This window comes from Psammomys obesus, unplaced genomic scaffold, assembly GCF_907164565.1.
Source record: "Psammomys obesus unplaced genomic scaffold, mPsaObe1.curated_primary_1811, whole genome shotgun sequence".
Lineage (NCBI taxonomy): Eukaryota > Metazoa > Chordata > Mammalia > Rodentia > Muridae > Psammomys > Psammomys obesus.
In genome coordinates, this window is record NW_026587216.1 from 26,566,993 (window position 1) to 26,591,346 (window position 24,354).

At 44.0% G+C, this 24,354-nt stretch overlaps 1 long non-coding RNA gene and 1 other non-coding gene across 3 annotated transcripts; one reads left to right on the plus strand and one right to left on the minus strand.

Moving 5' to 3' along the window:
• Positions 1 to 4,367: 4,367 nt before the first annotated feature.
• On the minus strand, positions 4,368 to 8,065 carry LOC129673582 (uncharacterized). 2 transcript variants are annotated; one of them, XR_008719672.1, is made up of 2 exons: positions 6,485 to 8,065; positions 4,368 to 4,765 (listed from the first exon to the last, which is right to left on the minus strand). It is a non-coding gene; the product is annotated as an uncharacterized LOC129673582 (long non-coding RNA). The 2 variants fall into 2 exon arrangements; XR_008719673.1 differs by having other exon boundaries at positions 5,781 to 8,065.
• A 15,838-nt stretch (positions 8,066 to 23,903) lies between these two features.
• Positions 23,904 to 24,010, plus strand: LOC129673766 (U6 spliceosomal RNA). Its single transcript, XR_008719700.1, has one exon. It is a non-coding gene; the product is annotated as a U6 spliceosomal RNA (small nuclear RNA).
• Positions 24,011 to 24,354: the final 344 nt, after the last annotated feature.

The following is a 24,354-nucleotide window of genomic DNA, read 5'->3' on the forward strand; positions in this document are numbered from 1 at the left end:
AACAGCTCAGATCCAAGGGTAGCCAGGTAGAGCAATGCCAAGTTATTCGTAAGCCAGGGCTATAAGGCCATAAGGCACCTTGTCAGTCTCTAAGCAATGGTCAGCCACCATACATGCAAATTTGCAGAAATGATCTGGTGAGTTAAACAAATACTCATTAAGTTAGGCATTGTGAGATATATATATATATATATATATATATATATATATATATATATATATGCTTATGTTATGTTTATGGCAGTATACTCAGCTTCTAGAAGACATACTGACCACTGCTACCCTGCTTGCTCCTGTCAGACAGACAAATGCCACTTTAAGTACTCTCACTTATCAACCAAACTACGTTGGGGGCCATTAAAACGTGTAAGGCTCAGGTTACTAACTTAGAAAACAGAGCTATTGGTATGTGGCATGGAAGAATCTAGTTACCCCAGTATGTGTCACTGTCCTCTCTCCAAGTTTTAGGTCCTAAAGTTTTTAGCTGGTTACGCAGTCACCCTCCCCTGTGTGTTTACGTGACCAATGAGATTGAGATGAAAGGAAAAAGCATGCTATGGCTTTCTAACAAAACAAATACATTTTCTCTTTTAAATTTTATTTATTAATTTTTTTTTTTTTTTTTTTTTTTTAGTTTTGGATTTTTGAGGCAGGATTTATCTGTGTAGCCTTGGCTCTCCTGGACTCGCTTTGTAGACCAGGCTAGCCTCAGAACTCACAGAGATCTGCCTGCCTCTGCCTCCAGTGTGCTGGGATGACAGGAGCGCGCCACAGCGTTCAGCTTATTAATTTTTATTTAAAGAGATACGGTCTTGCTCTGCTACCCAGCCTGGCCCCAAACTGGTATGCTCAAGCCGTCCTGCTGAATATTGGGGACTACAGAGCTTAGTCACCATGCCTGACCCTGCAGCAATATTTCTTTCTGTTTCTTGAGACAAGCTCTGGGGAGTAAGGTGAAAACAGCCCTCCGCTTGCCTCAGGAGATTCGTGTGCATAAGAAAAACTCTCTCCCGTTTAGTCCTTTAAGGCTTTAGGTTTCTGCTACTCCCAATTGAACCTAGTCTTGGCTAAGCTAAGCAGTCTTCGCTCTCCGGTCTTCTGGGTTCTGACAACAAAGCAGATAAGCACCTGATGTCAATTGTGTACACATCAGTAAATGAAAGTAGCTGTTTTCCTTTTACTTGATAAGAAAGTGGAGGCGTATCCACGGTTCCCCCGGCTACCGCTGAAGTCAGCGAAAAGCAAGGCTCAAGCTGCATGGTTTGCCTGAGACTACAGACCGGTGCCCCTTGACTTGCAGACTTGCATTCCCCGGAGCGACCTGCTGGGGGCAGGTGAGGCGGCACAGCAGGTAAGAGCGCTGGCGCTCAAGCCCGACAACTTTCTGTTCTTGTGACTTGGGTAACAGAAGGGGAGAACTGACCCCCCACACTTTGTCCTCCAACTTCCGTGTGCCATGTGCCACGGCATGCACACATATGTTCCCCTCCCCCACAAAACATCAATAATAAGTGTAATAATATTTTTTTTTAAAAGACTTTCCTTCTCAACTCATCTCACACTGAGAAAGTTTTACCTTGATGAGATTTAGGAAGCAGATGTCTATTAGCTCCGATAGTGCAGCACTTGCTTTGTCTAAGCCTAACTCTCCTACATAACAGCCTCTCAGCTATGGCAACATAGACAGGCTTTGAACATGTTCTGTATAATCCTCGTTTCCTCAGAGGCACTTTGAAACTTTATTAAGAAAACATAGCCACATATAATTGAAAAGTAATGTCATATATTTAAAATGCTATGTGTATTGTGGCGATATAGTTTCTTGACAAAAATATTGTACATCATCCTTGAAACATTAAAACCATTATTTCAGGTATTAGAAGGGGAGATAGTTTGTAGGAAATGATTAGCACAGAACCCTGCCACTAGCTGCTTGGTACTCCCGCTGTATAGATCATTATTCTGGGATGTGGAATGTCAGCAAAAAGGCGTACAGAGCCTCTCCCGGCACTCAGTCAAACTTTTAAAGACAAATTTTCCTCAGAAATATGGTGAACACAGAGAAGCCATTCATAATGAATTCCTCACGCAAAAAATTCTTTTAATATTCTGCCACTGGAGAAAGGACTCACAGAAAATACTGTTCAGGATGAACGCCACCTCTAAGAGCTATGCCAGCCGCAGATTAGCAGGGATGAAGATTCTGTGTCTGCTAAGGGATTTTGCAGGGTGAACCACAGAAGGCTTTTCAGTAAGTCCTATGCTGTGGAAATTGACAGAAAGGTTTGAAAGTGACTACTAAAAATTAGCAATTGGTAAGGACATTCCAACAAAGCCCAGCCTGGCAGTGGCGACTCATACCTTTAATCCCAGCTTTTGGGATGAAGAGACAGGCAGATCTCTGTGAGTTCAAGGGCAGCAAATTCTAGAGAAAAAGTTCTAGAGAGGGAATTCCAAGACATCCAGGGCTACACAAATAAACCCTGTCTCAGAAAAGCAAAAAAGGCAAAAAAAAAAAAAAAAAAAAAAAAAAGAAAGAAAGAAAAGAAAAAAGGAAAAAGGAAGGAAGGAAGGAAGAAGACAACCCGAGCAGACAAAATGTCGAAGTTAAGCAAAGGTTTCCAGGTATTACTGATTTACAGCCACCTGACTATTGAGACATAAAAGGACCAAGAAGAGTTAGTCAAGGTGAGCCTGACGGAGAGGCAGGTGGGTTGGTTGGCTGCATTAGCTTGGGAAAGCAGGACTTGCTTCTGGCAATATACACTGAGATGCCCAGTAAGAATCATCAGTTTTCAGTGGGGAGGTGGGCTTTTTGTTGTTGATCGGTTTTTGTAAGTATGTGTATACGTGTGTCTTTGTACAGATTTATGTGAATACAGTCCCTGAAGAGACAAGAGAAGTTGTCAGATTCCTTGGAATCAGAGTTATAAGCACAGAAGGATGTGGTGGTGCAAGCCTGTAATCCCAACACTCAGGGAGGCAGAGGCAGGTACATCTCTGTGAGTTCCAGGTCAGCCTGGTCAACAAAGGGAGTCCCGGACAGCCAGGGCTACACAGAGAAACCCTGTCTTGGGGAAAAAAAAAAAGTTACAGAGCCAGGCGTGGTGGCACATGCTTTTAATCCCAGCACTCAGGGAGGCAGAGGCAGGTGAATCACAGAGTTAGAGGTCAGGCTGGTCTACAAAGCGAGTCCAGAACAGCCAGGACTGGTACACAGGAAAACAGATAACTCTTCTCAAAGAGACTTACAGGGACGTGCGAGCTGTCTGCTGTGAATGCAGGGAACTGAACCAGGCCTCTGCAAAAGCAAAATGCAGTCTTAAACTGAGCTATCACTCCAAGGTGGGAAGCTTTTGTGTGATAGGTTTGGTACATGCTGTGCACACATCATGAAAGGCCAGAGGACCCTAGACGTCTTCCTCAATTACCCACTGCCTTATTCCCCTCCAATAAGGTCTCTTATGGAATAGGAACCTGAGCATTTGGGTGAGCCTGGCTGGATTTGAGGGCTCTGGCGGTCCATCTGGCTCCATTTCCTTCCCCCAGTGCTGGGGTTAGAGCTGTGTGCAGCTGTGCTTAGCTTTTTCTGAGTGCTGGGGATTTGAACCTCAGGTCTACTTGCTTCCAGGCCAAATGGTTATGTAACTTTTATTTGCCTGATTTAATTGCCATCTCCGAAGCTTATTGCTTCTGCCTGCTAACCTAGGCCTAGTCCTGGAAGCTTCTAGCCTCAGTACAATCTAACTTAGGCCTAGAATGTTTTCAGTCTCTGAGACTTACTGCTGCGTAAGCTCACTCTTTCTAGTTCTTTCTGAACTCTGGCTGTCTAACTCAGCTGTTTTAAACTCCTCTGCAAGCTGACTGAGTCAATTTGGCTTCTCTCTCGGCCTCTGAATTGCTTTGCCTGGCCTCAAACTAACTTTTAACAATCTGTTCTAATCTTTTAGCCCTTTTTCATTCTCTGGCTTGTTCTGTCTTTACCTGTGTCTAGCTTGCTCTCTCTTCAACCTATCTCTGTAAGACTCTACTGGTAAAACTGCCTCTGAATTCCATGAACTGAGAGCTGCCTCTCAACTTCCCAACTCAACCGAACTGCTTGAACAAAACTGGATAGAATTCAGAGATCTGCATGCCTACGTCTCCTGAGTTCTGGGATTAAAGGAGTGTACCACCACTCCTGGACCTAAAGCTGTTCTGAAACTTGCTCTGTACCAGGTAGGCCTTAAACTGAGAGATCTTGTCTGTCTTCTGGGACTAAAGGCATACCTGTATTCCAGCTGGATCACACGGACCTAGAAGGTCTTTGGATGTGAACTCTTGCCAGAGCAGCCATGTTATGAATTGAAATTCCTCTAAACGGTTGATGTACTTAAAAATACACCTTTATTTGCATTTTTTTCTCCCTACTCCACCCCAATCCCTTCCAACACACCCCAACACCAGGTAGAAGAGAGAAAGGGTTAGTAGGAGAGGGGGCGTAGTTCTTTCTGAGCTGCTTCCTGCTGGTTAGGGTCGTTGTTGGGTTCCTTGGAGCCAGTCCAATCCTTGTTTCAGGAGAGCTTCAATTTGTTTCACAACAGCAACTAGGAGCAGCAAGGGAAAATGAGGAGCAGCCTTGTTCTTTCTTGGAGCTCCACTCTGACTCTGGCATTTATCCTCTCTCCAGAGTCCTCAGATTTAAACTCTGTAGCTGGTGAAGAGTTCTGCACGAAGCAAATAGTCTGATGCTGTGGACCATCTGAATCAGTCTCACATCCCACACCTGGGACAAAAACAAAACATGTTTATATCCACACTATTTCCCCCCTTTCTGTTAAGAAACTGCGCTTTTTTTTTTTTTTTTTAATGTGAATGAAACTTGCTGTTGCTTTCTTAAAAGGAGATAATCAAGGAACCAAACACTTTTGGATCGATAATTTTTTTTATAACCTAATAACTTTTGGCTGCTCTTGTCTGGATCTTACAAGTTGAAACAGCTTTCCTGAATGTTCTTTAGGTCCCACTGAGATAGATGCTGGCAAAGAGTCCTGGTCTTCTTGTGGATCTTCTTGCATGGGTAATCTACTTCGTGTTCAACCACTTCCTACCCCATCAGGAAGACCCTGATTTCAGAGTCAGCCCATGAGCTACTACTTGGAAGGACCTTGAGGGCCTTTGTCCTGCCTCCTTCCCCTCCATCTCACACTAGACTCTTCAGTGTTTCTTAAACTTTCACCTTGGTGTACCTTTCTCTGCATTTTCCCTCCAGAGTGTATCTAGAGACTGGAGCCCCAGATTCAGTATTAGGGCCTCTGCTTAAAGCAGAAAACAAGTGTTCCTCCCCTTGTCTCTCATTCCAGGAAGTCCTGTGCAGGCCCTGCAGGTTCAACAGTACATAGAACACTGCTTTCCCAGCTCTTCTTCAGGCCCTGCTGACAGAGGTACTGGGAAAGCCGTTTCTACCTGCTGTTGAACCTGCAGGGCCTGCACAGGACTTTCTGGAATAAGAGATCAAGGAAGGAACCCTTGTTTTCTCCTTATGCAGAAGCCCTATACTGAATCCTGGGCTCCAGTCTCCAGACACACTCTGGAGGGAAAATACAAAGAGAGAGGCACACCAAGGTGAAAATTTAAGAAACACCGAAGAATCCAGTGTGGGATGGAAGGGAAGGAGGCAGGACAAAGGCTTTCAAGGTCCTTCCAGTAGTAGCTCATGGACCGTCTCCAAAATCAAGGTCTTCCTGATGGAGTGGGAAGTAGCTGAACAGGAAGTTGGCTACTCAAGCAAGAAGACCCACCAAAAAGACAAGGACTCTTTGCCAGCGCCTCTCAGTGGTGCCTAAAAAGTTGGGAAGCCCAATCGTCTGGTCATTCACAGCCAGGGCTGGCAGTAGGGGTGTCTGACTCCAGCTTCTGCTTGCTTGCCCACTTTTTTGCAGACTTCCTCAGCCAGCACTGTGTTGGTGTGTTCAGGATCGCTGTGTGAGGTCCCTTCCAGCATGGCTCCAAAATCTTTATGGTTATGTCTCCTAATCCAGACCTTGTCACCTGGTTCAAAGCAATGTGGGTTAGGAGGTGAAATGGACACAAATCTTTCTTGAAAGGCCAGAGACTCTTCTGAGTCTTATGCAATGCTTGGTAGGGATTCTAAAAATTTTTGGCTATCACATTCAGCAAGAATCTCAGACTGAAGATTGGGAGGAAGGGGAGGGGTCTCTATAGAGGATCTCAAAGGGAGAGAGAGCCAAAGTACAAGATGTATTTTTTGCTTTGTACAATGCATATGGAAGGAGGGCCGCTCAGTTACCGCCAGTTTCAAGGGTCAATTTGGTTAGTGCCTCCTTTAGGGTCCAATTCATTCTCTCTACCTGACCTGGACTTTGGGGATGAGCAGCACAATCAAGTTTCCAATTTATCCCCAACATATTTTATTAGGCCCTGGGTTACCTGAGAGATGAAAGCTGGTCCATTGTCTGACCCTCTGAGAGTGGGTAATCCATACCTGCATAGGATGTCTTCCAGCATCTTCTCTTGGCCACTACATTGGCAGTTTCCTTCTTGGTGGAGAAAGCCTCTACGCATCCTGAGAAGGTATCTATAAAGACTGGCAAGTACTTATAGCCATACATTCCTAGCTTTATTTCAGTCTAATCTATTTCCCAATTGGGCTCCTGGGCATTGGCCTCTTACCCTAGTCCTGGTGAGTCCTCGATTTGAGCCAGTGACATTGACAGCCTGGCATACAGGACAATAAGATGATTTTATCAACCTAGGTGAGAAATCTTATATTTGCCCCTCCTTAATAAGTCTTTGATTTTCCTTTGGCCCAGGTGAGTATCCTGGTGACCATTATGGAGAAGCTGTTGAGCAAGTCCTTATCAGCTCCAATTGCCCAATGTCCGGGATCCATTCACGGCCTCCTGGACTCTTCCAAAGGACTCTGGTCACTTGCCCAGCCTGCCCTCTGCAGCACATGCAGTTTGTCTTCTAGGCTCCAGCTGGCTTCCCTCCACTGCTGCTGCTGTTCTCGGTGGTCATCCATAGCACTGGCATCTCCAAAACACCAGGGTCTTCTGCTGCAACTGGGCTGCTCTTTCACCAACAGCCTCTCATAGGCTTTTTTCCTGGTGCCAAGCCTCAGCTGCTCTCCATGACTCCCTCGTGCCTTCCAAACCAGTACCGCCTTCCAAACCAGTACCACCTGGGTGACTCTTACACAACCAAGTTCAAATGCCAGCATGAGGCACATCCTCACCCAGTTCTGGAATACAGCTTCTATGTGCTGACTGAGAAAAACACTTCCCAGGAGATTTCACCTCAGTGATGCTGGTCTCTTAAGGCCTGGTGCCGTCTTGGACAAAGCTGCTCCCGTCGGTGAAGAGGACTCAAGCTTCGTCTGGCCGTGGGATGTAAGTCAGATCCAGTCAGATTTTGGATGTTGTAGCACGATGGAGCGCTCATGCTGGATCTGGCAAAAGGGTGGCTGTGTTGAGTGCTAAGGATGGGCTCCTTAAGGCAGAGCTGAGCTTTCATAGTCGATACCCAGACTGGCCAGATCTTGCAGCAGGTCTGTCACAGCTTGATGACAGGCGTCTAAATCTGAAGCAGCCACTAGGTAGGTCATCCACATACTGTAAAAAGAGTAATGTTGGGTGGGCATGCCTGTACTCACCCAAGTCCTCATGTAATGCTTCAGCGAAGATGGAGGGCAAATTTTTGAGCCCTTGCAGCAGCCTGGTCCAAGTCAGTTGTCCATTTTGAAGCTTTTTGTGTAGATCCAATGAAGACTGGTTGACAAAAGTCCATGGTGATGGCAGTCTGGTTCTCTTGAGCAGTGGGGTCAAAAGACTTATAGAGGTATGCGGTATGCCTCTAGCAAACTTTCCAGGAAGGTGGCCAGACTATCTTTTCCCTGTTTAACTTTGTTTAAATTTTTGGAAGCACCCCCTGAGAACCTGGCGGTAAACTTGGGAGACTCTCCTTACCTTCTGCCCTGTTATGATTCCAGTCGTCAGGGAGGGTGAGTGGAAAAGACGAATCGATGTCAGCCTCGACCTGGGTGATTACTCCGTGGGCACCTGGAACCAATTTCCAGGCAGCTGACAGAATGCGGTCCCTGTCCAGTTGTGAAAAGGACCTGTAACAGTTGTTGGCAGTCCTCCCACCTGGATGGAATCTAAGACATCAATAAGTTTAGCTGGCTTCTCAGAATGTGTGGCTCTGTAGTTCCCAATTCATAAATCACTGCTATTAAAAGGCGGTGAGTACAGTACTGTCTCCTGTTACCATCAGGGGTCCCCAAGGCTTACAAGGGAAGAGTCACAGCTTCCAATACCATTTGATGAGCTGCTCCTGACCTGGTGTATGGCGAGTTCACTAAAGGATCCTGAGGGAGAGCCTGCCCTCCTCTGGCCATCCTAATTTGAATGAGCCATTGGTACCCCACAAAAGGTGGTTCATTTACCCAGGCAATCAACCAAACCGGAATCCTCTGCAATTCATCGGAAATTGTTGAAGCACTCCAACACTAAACTCAAGGGGGTTTAGCCTAACTCACGATTAGACACTTCATTCCAAAAAACCACCACAGCAAGGCAACAAGTAAGACGTCGCAAACACAAGCAGACAGTAGAGAACAAAAATGAAACACAGGAAAACGGAAGCAAAACCCAAACGGGGCTTCAGTTGGTGTCAGCCCGTGAACACTTGAGGCAAAGTCACCTGGTGCCGGCTCAGAAACTGATTCTCCCACCTAAGAGCCGAAAAGCTCTCCCTGGGAGGTCTGAGTGTTCTCCGGTAGCATACTTTAAGCCCAACATCTGGGTACCATTTGTTGTCGAAACTTTAAACAAACAAACCCCCAAAACTCTTATTTACGTTTATCTTGTTCCTCCCTACTCCACCCCAATCCCTTCCAACACACCCCAACACCAGGTAGAAGAGAGAAAGGGTTAGTGGGAGAAGGAGTGCAGCTCTCTTTCTGAGCTGCTTCCTGCTGGTTAGGGTCATTGTTGGGTTCCTTGGAGCCAGTCCAGTCCTTGTTTCAGGAGAGCTTCAATTTCTTGTTTCACAACAGCAACCAGGAGTAGGAAGGGGAAAGGAGGAGCAACCTTGTTCTTTCTCGGAGCTCCACTCTCTGGGCTCTGGCATTTATTCTCTCTCCAGAGTCCTCATATTTAAATTATCTACAGCTGGCAAAGAGCTCCTTTCAGAGCCTGCATGAGGCAAATAGTCTGCTGCTGTGGACCATCTGAATCAGTCCCATGTTCCACACCTGAGACCAAAACAAAACCATGTTTATATCCACAACACATGGTTATATCCTCTGAGCACCTCTTGCACCCTGATCAGTGACACTCACTCTCTGGTCTGTGATAGCAACAGGTGATATCACACTGTGAAAACTCAAACCTTCACACACAGTTCACAGGAATATGAAATCTAACAGCCATGTTGGAAAGCAATGTGGCTTTCCTCAAAATTTAAAAACTTGTTGAATGCTCAAGTAATGTCAGTTTTTGTGTGTCTGTTAGTAAACAATGCTTATCATAGAAATAGTCATGATAAGCAGATAGCAGAGGGAAAACACAAATATCCATCAGTGGCTGGAAGCGATGAGTGGGTGTAATCACACAGTTGTTGTCATGTTTGAAGCCACTGGAAGAAACCAAAGACTTTACACTCAACTTAAATTTAGATTAAATGAATTTATTCATACTAGCAGAAGGAGAGCAGCCTTAGAGCCAAACAGCATGCCATGCAGAAGCGGGGTCAAGGTGGGGTTTCAAATAGGACATCAGAAAGGTGTGTATTACAACTAGGCATGGAATCCACACCTGGGAAGAAAACTGTTCTACTTTCCTCAGTAGTGTCTTACTTTCTGGCTACAGAGTAATAAAAGACCATTTCCTCCCTTTCCCATCAGCAATAGGCAGGTTTTACAGAAGCAAAGGCATCTGTTACTACCTCCCAGCCCGTTACCCTGTTCTTATCTCACCTGAAGGCCATTGGCTCTCCCAGGCATTCCAGAGCAAATGGCCAACGCCTGTGAGAGATGCCTGGCCCCATAGGAAGTTTCTTTGTCATCACAGGGGACCTGTGTAAATTATTACTCAGTGACTAAAATTATTACCCAATTTCAGGGATAGATTAGTTCATTTCTGGGCAGGCAAAAGCACAGTCCCATCAGGTTAGGGCTGGCTATCACATCTCCACACAGTAGAATACTAGCCTGCCATAATAAAGGATGAAATAATGGTTCATACCTTAGCTGACTGGCCCTTGGTAATGCCAATCACAAACACTACATAGTCCTTTCCTCTTGTACCAAATGTCCAGATTAAATGAAATTCCAAGCAAATTCAAATAGACAGTATTCAGTAACTGTCCAGGGCCAGGCTGGGGAACAGGAAGATTGAGAGGTTAGAGCTTGTGCAGTTGTGTGGAGTTGTGAGGAAGATGAGACCCTGTCAAATTAACTGTGGTGACAATTTCAACTCTGGAATATAAAGACCCTGGAACTGTAGAAGAGGAAAACAGTAGGTGCCTCATGAAGATCCCTGGGAGGAGTGGAGAGAAACAGAAGACACAAAGACCAGTTTTGAGATCACTACTCTTTGTCTAGATTCCTGGAGAGAAGCACTGTTAGTGATTTTAATATATATATTACATCGATATATACAGTGGTTAAATCCGCATTTGAGGGCCTGGAGGTGGTGGTGCAGGCCTTTGATCCCAGCACTCGGAAGGCAGAGGCTGAGGCAGAGGCAGAGGCCTCTGAGTTCGAGGCCAGCCTGGTCTAACGGGGGGAGGGGGAAAGAGGACGGGGGGGGGGGGGGAACCAGGACAGCCAGGGCTACACAGAGTAACCCTGTCTCAAAAAAACAGCAAAACCAACTCACCAATCAAACAAACAAGTAAAAATGGAACATATGCTGTAGGATGGAGCTCAGGAAACAAGGATGTCAAAAAGGAGATCCCAGATTCTACTGATCTGTCTGTCTCTCACCTATCTACCTAATTATTGAGGTAAGCCATGGCTATGTGGCTTGGACTGTCCTTGAACTCATCATCTTCCTGTCTCAGCCTCTCCAGTTGCTAGTATCACAGGTTTACACTAACTTGCCTGGCCATTTTTTTTTTTATCATTATTTAAATCAACAAAGAACAAAAGCTTGGTGTCTTGCTTGTTTATTTTAAAGTCACAAATTTAAACTGAAGCTGTGGGCAAGAGATTTGTGTTGACATGGCAGCTCAGACTAAATAGTGAATGACTTCCTGTTTGGTGCTGAACACATAATAGGCCCTTGATATTCAAAACTAATTTTTTAGAGTAAAAGCAGACTATAAATATATTATGTATATAATATTAATAAATAAATAATTTTGGAGTCAAAGCAGATTATATGTACATCTCTTTCTGTCTCTATACATACATACTATATATGTATATAACATATATATTGTGTATATATATATATATATATATATATATATATATATATATATATAGTCATTCCATGGGAGGAGTGGAGAGAAACAGAAGATACGAAGATACGAAGACTAATTTTGAGGCCATTACTCTTTATCTAGGTTCCTGGAGAAAAGCCTTGTCACTTCAGGCCTCTTAGGTCCTCACTCTCATGCTGCACCCTTCGCCACAGTATAATTCCATGTTCCAATTCGAATGGGTGCATGGGCATGTGGAGGTGAGCATGTGGAAGCCCGAACTGAAGCCAGCTGTCTTTTTCCATAGCTCTCACTTGATTTCCCGAGAGGCGGTCTCTCACTCAACCCAAAGATCACAGATTGGCTAGTCCAGCTAGCCAGCTTCCATCTGGGCTCCCTTCCCTGCCTTCTGAGCACTGTGGTTACCTGTGGGCTGCAATGAACACCTAGGGATCTGAATCCTGGTCCTCATGCTTGTATGGCAACCTATTATGTACAGGGCATACTTTTATCACCCAGACAGACTTTATGGCAAGTGTTATATGAAAGAGGAAACCACTGACTGGGGGGATGGTAACACAGAATCTGAAACTTGGGATAGAAGAAATGGTAGGAAATGATTTTTTAAAAAAAAGTATGCTCTTCGTTTAACAAGACAGCAAGCCTCTGAAATGTGTGATAAGCTGCCTCCAAGTAAGTACAACCAGGAAAATAAAAAAGAAAAAGGAAATGACATAGTTATAGTTAAGAATTTAGCTATTGGGCTAGAGAGATGGCTCAGTGCTTAAGAGCACTGTCTGTTCTTCCAGAGGTCCTGTAGTTCAATTCCCAGCAACCACATGGTGGCTCAAAACTATCTATACTGGGATCTGATGCCATCTTCTGGCATGCAGGATTAAACAAACAAACAAATGTAGTTATTGTAGCAGAGAATACAAGAAAATAAAAATCAAACAATTTACTCCATCAGATTAAAAATAAGTAATATGATCATACAAATAGATGCAAAAAAAAAGCACTTAAATTATTACAACAGTCATTTGTTTAAACCCAAATTAGGGTTACAGGGCCAGGCATTGGTAATTCGCACACCTGTAATCACAGTACTTGGGAGGCAGGTGGATCTCTGTGAGTTCAAGGCCAGCCTGGTCTACAGAGTGAGTACCAGGACAGCCAGAGCCATACAGAGAAACCTTATCTCAAAACAAAACAAAAATTGGGGCTACAGAATAATTTCCTCAATTTAACTAAACAAAACGAAGAAGAAAAGTATGGGATTCAGAAGACAAAACTCTTAAGGACACAGCACGGAATAATGGGCTCCTTACCCAGAAAGTTGCTAAATAAGAAGTAAAGCTAAGGAAAAACAAAACAAAACAAAAGTAAACAAACAAACAAAAAACAAGGTAAAGGAAAGAAGAGGGAATGGAGAGATGGCTCAGCTGTTAAGATCACTTGTTGCTCTTCTAGAGGACCAGGGTTCAGGTCCCAGCACCCACAGTGGCTCCCAACCATCTGTAACTCCAGTTCCAGGAGCTCTGAGACTATTCTGACATAGTCTGGCAGCAGGCACAGGTGTGGTACATATACATGCGTGCAGGCAAAACTCTCACTCATAAAATAAATTTAAAAAATAAATCTGAGATAAACACTGGATAAAAAAATAAGAAAGAAAAAAATAAAAATAAATAAGAAAGGAAATGACAGAGGGAGAGGAGAAGAAAAGAAAGAAGAGGAAGAATAGAAGGAAGAAGCTTTTGGGAAAGAAAAAAGGTCTATCTTTTTTTTATCTCAAATTTGAAGTCATGGTTAAACAACAGAACCCTCACTCTGGAGGAGGGAGTGCCTGTCTCTTCTACCAGTTCAAGCTGGAGGGCTCAGGTTTCTCCTACCCAGAGAGTTCCTATGTCTCAGGAAATAATTAGGAAGCTAAAAAGAATTAAACCCAAGATTTAGGGCTTACTGAATGCTGTCTCACAAGAATGATGATTACAAGTGATTAGAAGCTGAGGACCTTTAGCCCCAGTGAGGGCTGATTACAATGTGATTAGCAGATTACAGTGAGATTATCAGTCTTTTCGGAGAAGTTGGTGGGATTCCTCGCAGGCGGTAGGGGACGGCGGTGGCAGATGGTTTTGTTATACCCGCAGACACTGGAAAATGCAGAGTAAAGGACAGTCAGCTTTTTATTTTTATCTCCTTTGAAAAGAGAGGGGGGGTGGGGAGAAAAGCTCTCGAAGGAGAAAGACATGCTTCCGTTGGGTAAGTTTCTGGCACCTCCTCAGAGTGGCGAGACAGCAACAGGGCTGCTTGCAGACAACGAAAACTTGAGGACTAGGGTGCTCATGTGGGCCTTTATACAGCAGTTAAAGCCTTTTGAAGAGAGCTTACGATGTGACCTAACCTGCCTGGCTCACAGTTGAGGCACGCGCAGAAGGACGCGGGGCGGAAACGCTTACTCCAGCACTTGCATACGCAGATGACATGTTAATGACCGCATCAAACGGATGAAGCTGTAAAAACCGTCTCTTGAACGTTTGAGGCTTGCGTCTTACCAGCTGGTTCTAGTATCAGCATAGGGGCAACTCTCTGTGGGCTAGCACAGGCAAGTAGGAGCAGGTGATTGCCCTGGAAAGACCATTGCTCAAGTGACTCAGTTGGGAGTGTAGAATTCTCTTTTTTTCTTTCTTTTTTCCTTTTTGTGAGTCAAAACAGTGAAAAATCCAATTGGAAATAGATGTAGCAGATAAGTTGCTGTCCTCTGGCAGATTTGGAAGCAATTTCATTATAGTGAATGTGTTATTAATCAAAAATGTTTCTCATTGCTTTGAGCCATATGGAAGTAATTCACGATGGTTTTTTTTTTTTTTTTTTTTTTTTTTTTCTGTGCACTGGCCATAGAGTTTGAGGAAGCTGGCAAAAAGTTTCCTTCCCAAAGTTACCTTAATGATGTGCTTGAAAACAAGATTTTTTTTTTTTTTTCTTGCATGGCTACTGTGATCGAGATGGTTGTCTTGTAAGAAGAATCTACAGAAGAAAAAAAGTGACAAAAAATTCTTTTCCCCTAAACAGTTCTATTATCCTCCAGCCCACCTAGGAAGGATATATGCTGGGGCACTGGCTAGGGAGCGGGCTTTTTTTTTTTTTTTTTCTTGTTTTTTGTTTGTTTGAGTTTGTTTGTTTATTTTTTCCAGACAGGGTTTCTCTGTGATAGTCAGGAGTTTGTAAGCATTACTTTGTAGTCTTTGAAACCCTTCAGTGTGGTGGAAGACTTAGCTGCAGGGAACTGATACCAGCTACCAGGTGCTCTTGAGTGAAAACAGTGTAAAAGCGAAGAGCCAGCACGTGAGAGTCAAGAGCCAGCATTTCCTGGATTACGTCCACAAATAGTTGCCTTTCCATTTTCCCTGATATAATTTCTTCACCTGAAAAAGCTATTAAAAGTAACTGATGTCTATAGCAGTTTGTCTAGATGTCAAACGGCATAAACATTTCCAACAAATCATTTCATCTTTACCAAGACTCTTGTCAATACTATTATCATTCCTGTTTTATAGAGTGGTAAACAGAATGGTGGCAATAAAACAGATCAAATCTCCATAATGATTTATCATAAAAATGTAAGATATGCCAGGTGTGGTATGACATGCCTGAACTTGAATAGGAGACTCCGGTTGGAAGTGCCTAGCTTGAGCTACACAGCTAACTGCTGGCTCCAAAAAAGTAAGGTTTTGTTTGTTTGTTTCTGTTTTGTTGTTGTTGTTGTTTTGTTTTGTTTTTCGAGACAGGGTTTCTCTGTGTAGCCTTGGCTATCCTGGACTCACTTTGTGGACCAGGCTGGCCTCGAACTCACCAAGATCCACCTGCCTCTGCCTCCCAGAGTGCTAGGATTATAGGTATGCACCAAGCGCCCAGCATGTTTTTGTTTTTTAATACATAATCCTAGCAATAGAGTAGTTGAGTCTTGAGTACAGTTAGACTGGAGGAACTAGCTGTATGGGGTGGCGCCTGCCATTAATCCTAGTGCTCTTGAGACAGACTTATCTCTGTGCATTTGAAGGCAGCTTGGCCTACATAGCAAGCTCCAGGTCAGCCAGAGCTACAAAGTGAGACCCATTATCAAGGAAAGAAAGGAGGTGCTAAAGTAAAAGTGTCCCAACTTGGTGGTAGGGTACCATGAAATTAGAAGACTATCACCAGGAGTGAGAAAGGGTAGGAAGGTGACAGGTGAGGGTAATGGGGGAATAAGTACCATCAAAGTAAAGCAAATGCAAATATTAAAATATCACAGTAAACCCCAATAATTAGTATGACTAATTTGCACTGGTAGGGAAAAAAATTACATTGTATCCCATAAATTACAATTATTTTTCAATTGAAAAAAATAAGATTTGGGGGTCAGGGCCGTAGACGGCTCAGTGGTGGAGGTGTGCCCCCACACAGAGGGCTGGATGTGCGTAGCTGTGGTCCCGGCACTAGGTGGAGACAGTAGAATTTCCTGGAGGCCTGTGGTCCAGCTAGTCTGGAGCACGCAATGCAGCAGCAAAAAACAAAAACAGCACAGCCCCTGCTCAGCCAGCATACACACACACTCAACACACAAACACATGCATGCACGCACACCTGCCCGCACACACTAAATAACTAAATATAAAATTCAAATTAAAAAAAAAAAACCTAAGCCATTTTATTTAATATTCACTCACGATTTTAAAGGTAGCTTAGCAAACCAGGAAAAGAAGGCCCTGTGACAAAAGACTGGACGGCAAGCTCCCCATCAAACAACTAATGTGGGAGGGAGGCGGTGCTGAAGAGTGAAACCAGGGCTACTGCTGCTACTCACGCACTTCACCAGGACTGCCACGCCATCTCGCTGAGGGCCGCTGTCACCATCTGAAACAACGGTGAGCTCCAGAGTCTAGCCAACGTCATAAGGCAAGAAAAAGAAAAAATACAAGAGGGGTGAAGAAAAAGGGGGAAAAAAAAACCCTGCCATTACTGATATGATTCAATCCAGATACACTGGAGTATCAAGAGGAAAGAATGTTTTAGCTTTTTTTCAAATGCTCCTGGGTAAATTGATCTCTATCTGTCTGTCTGTCTGTCTCTGTCTCTGTCTCTCTCTTTCACACACACACACACCTGCCATAAAGGTCACGATTGATGAATTGGACTGTATTAAAATGAAAATTGATGTATCAAAAGACATTATAATAATAAAAAGGAATGCTATCAAGTAGAAACGAATATTTATAGCACACACACTTAAAACGGGATTGTATGTGTAATCTCCAAAGGATTCCTAGAAAGCAGTGGTTCTCAACCTTCCTAGCGCTTTGATCTATTACTACAGCAGCTCATGTTATGGTGACCCCCCCAACCACAAAATTATTTCTTTGCTGCTTCATAACTGTAATTGCTACTCTTATAAATCTTAATGTAAATATCTGATAGGCAGGATACCCGATATGTGACCTTGACGAGGTTGAGATCCACAGATTAAGAACAATAAAAAGCAATAGAAAAACGAAAGCAACCCAAAAAAACATGAACAAACACTTTTAAAAGGCGCTTCATTAAAAAAAAAATACCCAAGCCAGGTGATGGCACACACCTTTAATCCCAGCACTTGGGAGGCAGAGGCAAGCAGAGTTTGAGGCCAGCCTGGTCTACAGAGTGAGTTTCAGGAGAGCCAGGGCTATGAAGAGAAACCCTACCTTGAAAAACAACAAAACAAAACAACACTAACAAACAACACCCAAAGAGTCAATCCGAACATGAGAAAGTGCTTAACTGTACTGATTGCCAGGAAATGTACATCAAAACCAAAATGCAAGTCAGAACCAGTGCATATCCATTAGAATAGCCAAGATCAAAAAAAAACCAACCAACAAGTCAGTGTTGTCAAGAATATGGAGGCCTTTAACTTTCATATGCTCCTGGAAGAAATGAAAATTTATACAACTTGGAAACCTCTGCGAACGTACCTTTGAGAACCGAGCATACTCAAACCTCCCAACACTTTAAGTATGGCTGAGAAAATTTACACAGGCACGTGCCAAAAGTCACTTATAAATGTCCGTAGCAAAATGAAAGACAAATCCGACGTCAATACATATTTGTTTTATGTTGTTGCTTTTGAGACAGTTGCATTTGCCGCCCTGGATGGCCTGAAATTTTCTATGGAGGCCAAACAGGCCTTGCAAATGCAGAATCTTCATGCCTTTACCTCCTAGGTGAGTGCTGGAAATTCACTGCACCGATACACACCCAGCATCCCAGAATACAGACTGTTATTATTTTCTTTTGAGACAGGGTTTCTCTGTGTGTAGCTCTGGCTGTCCTGGAACTCATTCTGTAGACCAGGCTGGCCTCGAACTCATGAGATCCACCTGCCTCTGCCTCCCAAGTGCTGGGATTAAAGGCCTGCGCCACCACTGCCCAACTAAGAATACAGATTCTTGAAAGAACAACAAACCCCTAACTATCTGCGAAGAAATCAGAACAGTAGCTCCCTTTTAGAGTAAGTGATGGTGACTCCTTCTTTATGAGTGTTTGTGCATGTGTGAGAATGGCCTTGCCTGTGCTGTGTTTGTGTGTGTGTGTGTGTGTATGGTGTCCTCATCTGTGCGTATAGACGAAGGTCACAGCTGCTCTTTGGTGTTTTTTCTTTATGGCTCTTCACCTATTTTTGAGGCAGGGTTGGTGTCTTAGGGTTTCTATCCCTCTGATAAACACCATGACCAAAAGCAACTTGGGGATGAAAGGGTTTATTTCAGCTCACAATTGTAGTCCATCATGATGGGAGTCTAATGCCCCCGGGGTCCATGTGTGCATTTGAACTTTGTAAATGTTGCTTTTGATTTTTTTTTCCCCCTTTCACCAGCTATTCTTACTGCCAAGGGGCAGGGGTCATTCTCAGCTAGATGGTGTGACATCTTAAGACAGCAGGCTGCTAAAAACATCAAAAGACTTAGTTTCTCCACCTCTCCTCTGATGCTTAAGGAAAGTAGGCAAGTTTGGGGCAGGATTCCAAATACGCTGATCCTTGGACCTGAGCTCAAGTGGCGGAAAGGGAGAGCCAATCACGATGTTCTAACTGAGAACCCTTTTGAGGAAACTAGGTTGTTTCTTTGAAGGCAAACACAGAAAGGCATTAACTGCAGGTCTGCCTGGAACCTTGGCTTCTGATTCTTCCTTGAGACCTAACTAAATCACTAGAAAACTATCTCAGAACAGGCTAGTTTTTGCACCACCGAGAGTATATATTCAAAAAGACCAGACTGGTACATTTCTGCTTGATAACAATGTCTCTGTCCTGGGTTTCTGAGACCCTGCAAACTATAGCTTGCCTCTGTGCTACCTTGCATCTGGTAAACAAGCAAAGCGTTCCCTTCTGACGAGCATGCCTTGCTAGGAGCAACATTCTTTTTGTGTTGCATTGGACTCTCTCCAGGGAGAAATCAAAGGTCTTTGACTTTTCAAAAATTGGCAGTGACCCAGAGCAAAACCCATTTCCACCCACACTGGAACCGCTGATATAGATAACCCACTTTTATTTTTTGGTGGGATTGCTGCAGGGCTGGACTTTGAAACCTGGCCCTCTGGCATGCTGAGTCGGTGTGCTAACGCTGAGCCGTGTCCTTTGACCCTTGACTGTGCATCTTCATGCCTCCCCAGCCCCTCAGGCTTATGCGAATAAGCGGCCCGCAAGGTGAAGTTGAAATTCTTTCAGGGGCTAGTCTGTAATCTCAGCAGCTAATATGTAAAAACCTAAACCATCATATCTGAAGCCAAATGCAATTTGGTGCAGCTTCATTTTTCCTCTTGTGCCATCCTGTTTATATGACGAATGCTCCCATCTATGGAGTGTGTGATGGCACACATGAAGAGGCAGGAGTTTCTGCATCTGCCCTCTCTCAGGCGCTCTGAAGAACTGAGTGGTGTTCTGGCTGCAGAATTGCCCAATCTCCTCACATCTGTGCAATCAACACTGTGAGCATTTTCTTGCTTGTGCAAATGTAACACATTTGATATGAATTAAACGAGCGGTGAGCATTCTAAAATCTTCAGCTTGTTTGCCAAATTTGAAGAGGAGTTCAGCATGCAAAGCTCCGAACCCAGAGAAGCATTGTCACATCTGGACTGCTCTACTCCCCCTTCAGGGGCTTTTTGCATGCCCTAGACACGGTTCTCTTACCCCACTTTAAAACTAAAAGCAAAAAAGCATGCGAGCTCGCCGTGTTCCGACAACTGTACTTCAATAATTCTAAAAGTGAACACTATCTTTTCATTTTTCATAATCTCTGAAATTGAACTGTATCCACCATTAGTACCACCGCACAATCATCGGCAGCATTTTAAAGAAAATGTATAAAATAACATCTCCCCTTTACAGCCCAGCCTCATACCTAGCCAGGCACGGCAGAAACAAATGAAACCATTCCCCCAGATGCCAAAACGATCCTGCCAGGAGCAGTTAATTTAAATATGTCTCATGACATAAATGTTGTAGATTAAGGGAGATTCCAATGATTAAGTCAGACAAAGTCTTGGATTTCGGTTGGATTGTAATTTGAATTGTAACCGTACAGAGACTTTGCTGGGAATGGGACAGAAAGATTGGCGTATTTGGTAGATAGGAAATGATACTGAGAAATTGTTCTTAACATTAAAACTTGTGACTATAGTATTGAGTCAGGTGGAAATTCCCATATCTTTTCTAGAATGTACTGAAATCACGGATAAAATGATATGATGTCCAGATTTTATTTTAAAATAATGCAGGGAGGGGGTGAGGGTTAGAGCATGGAACAAAAAGATCTCGCATTTGTGGGTAATTACTAAAGCCGGCTTTAGTAAGCTTGTTACTCCTTTTATCTCTGATTGCTTAAAATTTTCCACAGTGAAGAACTTTGAAGGCTGTCAGAGCTCCAGGCCGAAGCATTTGTTTGAATGTGTGCCTTTCCATAAAATGCAGGTTCTATACCCACTCGCATCTTTTTTAAAAATACATTTGACTTGCCTTCATCAATCCTCCAAAGCTATCTTGTAATTATTTCCAGAAATTATTCCCCCATGAAAATGTATTTTCAACTCAAATAATATTTCTTATTAAATGCCCATAGTCCCAGGTACTTGGAATTACCCACCTTTCGGAAAGCCTAACAAGGAGCTATGTTGAAGGTATGTATAGATAGGAGGGAGGGAGGTGAGGCCGGCCAAGCACCTGTGGGCCAGATCAGTAGATAAAGTCAGGGCGCCTGGGGGCTATGACAGGCTATATGACCTGAAGCAAGTCAATCACGCCTTCCGGCTTTGGTTTCACTTCTTGTTCAATTACAATAATGCTACCAGACCTAACTGCTCCACAGGGCGTTTGGGGATTCAAATAAATAGAAACTATTAAAGTTAAAGTGCACCTTGTTGCAAGGTTACAATCCGAGGCAGTGTAAACATAGCAGTTGGGAGGAAAAAGAATCAGACATCCAACTGATTGCTTCGTGATAGCAAACAACCAGGGTCAGATCGTCACTGCTGCGGCTCCAGAAGGCCAGCTTTCCCCATGCTTGAGATCAGGTCCTCAGCGGGGCAGCAGGCAGGCGGATGGGGTGTTCTGCAAGCTGCAGGGAAGGGTGATGGGGCGCTGGGCTCCACCTACTGCAAATGGGAGGCCTCGCAGCCTGGCCGCGACTGGACCTTCGTACTCATCCTTCGTCCCATGTACGTGTTAGCAGAACCCAAGGAGCTTTAAGGCTGGCGACTTTCTGAAATGTAAGTCCTCGAAGTGCCTTTTCTCTCTCTCTCTTCCTTCACCCTCATTTGGAAAGCGTTTAGTTCACTCTTGGCAGGAAGGCCTCCCTGGTGTGTCTTGGGGAGAGGTGGTCCAAGAGCTGAACCTGGAACCTGGAAGCGGTTTCAGCTCTTCATGTATAAGGAGGGTGCGGCAGTTGGAATGGAAAGATTAGGAAAAATTGAGCCCAGAGAGGTTGGTTTCTATTTTTCTTCCTTGAAGAAGACAATAATGTCTTCCCCAAAATGCTTACATCACTTGTTGGTGAAATTCTAAGTTTTGGAGCCAAACAACTATCCTCACCCTCGTGTGGAATTAAGATAATGCTCCAGCAGAAAGGGGATGAGAAGCTTTTTCCTAAGAGCCCCTAAAACTTGCTGCTCATGCGCAGTGTGGTCTCGCTGCAGCCGCCTTTTGACTCAGAAACAAGTTTTTTGAATGATAGTATTGTCGTTTGTTTTTTCCTTTTTGGTTTTTCAAGACAGGGTTTCTCCGTGTAGCCCTGGCTGTCCTGGAACTTGCACTGTAGACCACACTGATCTCGGACTCACAGATCCTCCTGTCTCTGCCTCCCAAACGCTGGGATTAAAAGCGTGCCCCAGCAGCACCCGGAAGGGCGCACGTCCTTAACCTCGCATTTGGGAGGCAGAAGTGGATCTCTGTGAGTGCGGTGTCATTCTGGTCCACACAGTGACTTCCAGACCAGCCAGGGCTGCTGAGTGAGGCATTGTCTCAAAAGACAAGCAAACGAAGAAACGGTGGCTGAACTTGGACGGCAAAGGACTCGCCACACACTCGTGAAGCTCTGAATCCCATTCCGCGAAAAAGGCACCGTGCAGCTGTGTGTGCCTGCGCGCCCCGAGCTGGGCAGGCAAACAGAGCAGGACCCAAGGGGCTTATGGCCTGTCAGTCTGGTCAGTCTGTGAGAGCCACCCTGTAAGCGAGATCCAGCCTCAAAAAATAAGGTGGATTGTGATAAAGGAAGCCATGCAATGTGAAATATCGACCAACCATTGGCCTCTATACACTCGTGCTTCTCAACAGGTGTACATACACTAAAACAAAAAGCACGCCCTGTGCTCATGCACACATATACACAAAGGCAAAGAGGACAGACATCAGAAGGAGAAAAGAGGGAACAAGTCAGGAGCCTGACACAGAGGACCTCTGAAAAGCTCTGCCCTGAAGACTATCAGTGCAGATGCTGAGACTTATGGGCAATCTTTGAGCAGACTGCAGGGAATCTTAGGAAAGAAGTGGGAAACAGTAAGATCTGGAGAGGACAGGAACTCCACAAGGAGAGCAAAAGAACCAAAAAATCTGAGCACAGGAGTCTTTCCTGTGACTGATACTCCAACCAAAGACTATGCATGGAGATAACCTAAGACCCCTACACAGATGTAGCCCATGGCAGTTCAGTGTCCAAGTGGGTTCCACTGTAATAGGAACAGGGACTGTCTCTGACATGAACTGATTAGCCTGCTCTTTAATTACCTCCTCCTGAGGGGGAAGCAGCATTACCAGGCCACAGAAGAAGACACTGCAGCCACTCCTGATGAGACCTAATTGACTAGGATCAGAAGGAAGGAAAAGAAGACCACCCCTATCACCAGGAAGTGGAAGGACTTGAAAAGATTACAAGGATTATGAGGTGAGGTGTGGCCTTGTTGGAGGAAGTATGTCACTGAGTGTGGGCTTTGGGGTTTCCAAAAGCCCTTGCCAGGCTCAGTGTCTCCCTTCCTGCTGCTGCAGATCCTCATGTAGAACTCAGTTCTTTCTCCATCACCATGCTTGCCTTTGTGCTTCCTGTTGTGATGATAGGGACTAAGCATCTGAAACTGTAAGCCAGCCCCGAATTAAATGTTTTTCATTTTAAGAGTTATTGTGGTCACGAATTTCTCTTCACAGCAATAGAGCAGTGACTAAGAAAATTCTGGTGTTGTTATGTTTTCTTGTTTTGTTTCTTGTCCAGTGCTGGCATCAGAATAATGCTTGCTTTGTAGAATGAGGTGGGAAGGGTTCTTTTCCTTTCTGTTTCATACAGTAGTTGAAAAAAGATCAGTGTTAGACCCATCCGTAAGTAGCAAATGAGCTGAACTGAGTCGACACATTGCAGAGGAAGTAAAAAAAAAAAGGCCAATAAATATGTGAAAAAGTTCAACATCCTTTATCTACCAGGAAAATGCATTTAACAACTGCATCAGAGCTGGGGAGGGAGCTGCCCAGCATGCATGAGTCCCTGGGCTTCATACAGAGAACTGAGCAGATAGAAGCTGAAATTCAACATCACTCTTGGCTAGAGAGGAAATTTGACATCTGAGCTAGAGACCATGTTTCAAAAAACAAACCTAAAAAAAAAATCTATATTGAGATTCCATCTTTAAAATCATAAGATTAATAAACCCTTTTAGCCACATTAACTAAAAGATGGAGAGAGAAGATCCAAATTAATAAAACTAGAGTTGGAAATGGGAACATAACAACAGACACTGAGGAAACCTAGAGAGAATCATAAAGACAGACTTTAAAATTCTGTATTCCACCAAATTGGAAAGCTTAAAAGAAATGGATAAAATTCTTGGTATGTATCACCTGCCAACGTTAAGTCAAGATTACATAAGTAATTTAAGCAAACCTATAACCCTGAGTGAAGTAGGAGTCATCAAAAGTCTACCAACCAGTGCTCGCTTCAGCAGCACACATGCTAAAAGTGGAACGATACAGAGAAGATTAGCATGGCCCCTGCGCAAGGATGACACGTAAATTCATGAAGCATTCCATATTTTCACCTAGATGTCCCTCAACAGAGAAATGGATACAGAAATTGTGGTGCATTTACACAATGGAATACTACTCAGCTATTAAAAACAAAGAAATCATGACATTTGCAGGCAAATGGTGGGAACTAGAAAAGATCATCCTGAGTGAGGTAACCCAGAAGCAGATAGACGCATATGGTATATACTCAGTTATAAGTGGATATTAGACATATAACATAGGATAAACATCCTAAAATCTATACTCCTAAAGAAGCTAAACAACAAGGAAGATCCTAGGGAAGATGCTCAATCCTCATTCAGAAGGGCAAACACTAGACATAGGAAGCAGGAGAAGACAAGGAACAGGACAGG